We start from the raw sequence: 1,499 nt of genomic DNA, 5'->3' as shown, positions 1-1,499 counted from the left end.
TTTCTGCAAGCAACCCCTCTTGCAGCACTGTGTGCAGCTCTGGTGTCAACACCAGAAGGACATGGAGCTGTTGGAGCAAGTCCAGAGGAGGCCACGAGGATGATCAGGGGCTGGAGCACCTCCTGTGTGGAGACAGGCTGAGAACATTGGGGCTGTTCAGCCTGGAGAAGAGAAGCTGCGTGGAGACCTCAGAGCAGCTTCCAGTGTCTGAAGGGGGCTACAAGGATGCTGGAGAGGGACTCTTCATCAGGGACTGTAGTGATAGGACAAGGGGTGATGGGTTCAAACTGAAACAGGGGAAGTTCAGGTTAGATCTAAGCAAGAAGTTCTTTACTGTGAGGGTGCTGAGGCACTGGCACAGGGTCCCCAGAGAAGAGATAAATGCTTGATCCCTGGCAGTGCTCAAGGCCAGACTGGACGGGGTTTTGAGCAAGCTGCTCTAGTGCAAGGTGTCCCTGCCCATGGCAGGGGCTTGGAACTGGATGATCTTAAGTTCCTTTCCAACACAAACCATTCTATAAGTCTACGATTTGGACTCCAGTTTCCATCTGAATAAAACTTGCTGCAAACCATGAATAAATGCACAACCATTCAACAGGAACAGGTAGGCAATGTTTACTATTCCTTAACATGGCTCACCTTCACCAAACAAGTTCTGGGTACCTAGGAAAGCTGTGGGAAGGGTGGAGATCCCGGAGATCTTCTTTGGCAGGATATGCCAAGGGCTGCTCAGGACGAAGAGGCAGGGAAGGGACGGGTTGCTCACACATGTGCTGATACCCATGAGTGGCCTGCAGGACACTGTGTGAACTCACCAGCCAGATGCTGTAGTCTGGGTGTGAGATGCTCAGATCAACAGCTCACAAACAACAGGGTGTTCACCCTTGGTTCACCCTCCAAAGGATGCCAAGGATGCCCAAATGTAGTTTAAAAGTGGTGAAAAATGTGTTGATTTGGTTGCCAACAGACAGGGAGGGGAAGAAATTCTTTAGGGAGGGATAGCAGGGAAATATGACCTACAGTACAAATACAAAGCAGGGCAGAAATTGGTTATCTGAATGAAGCTTTCCCCTCTTGCTGATCTAAACCATAATTAAATTGGCTATTCAAATCAATGGAGCCTGGTGTTGTCTTATCCTCTTAAGTGTCACAGATTTTATTCACACATAAATAGTAAACTTCCTATGACATGTCCTGGATTTTCGAGCTCATGAGCAGCCAGTGAGTGAGAAGCAATGAAAACGCTGCACTGCTGCTTTTCCATTTAGGAGCAAATAATGTCAACAGACCTCGGGAATAAGCTCCAGCAATGGGGAAATGGCATCAGAGAAATGTCTCCCTGCATATTCGCATCTTAAGCTGGGGAAAAGTCAGAAGCAGCATTAGCATTAACTAGACTTCCAACAACCTGCACAAAATCCCAAGTTGGTACCACCTTGTTAAACCAGAGCACTTTTATTGTCGGAGCAGGAACAACAAAAAAAAACCCAGGAAAGCAA

This window comes from Pezoporus occidentalis, unplaced genomic scaffold, assembly GCF_034315485.1.
Source record: "Pezoporus occidentalis ecotype Australia unplaced genomic scaffold, CSIRO_AGI_Poc_V1 ctg193, whole genome shotgun sequence".
Classification (NCBI taxonomy): domain Eukaryota; kingdom Metazoa; phylum Chordata; class Aves; order Psittaciformes; family Psittacidae; genus Pezoporus; species Pezoporus occidentalis.
This window is presented reverse-complemented; position numbering follows the sequence as displayed.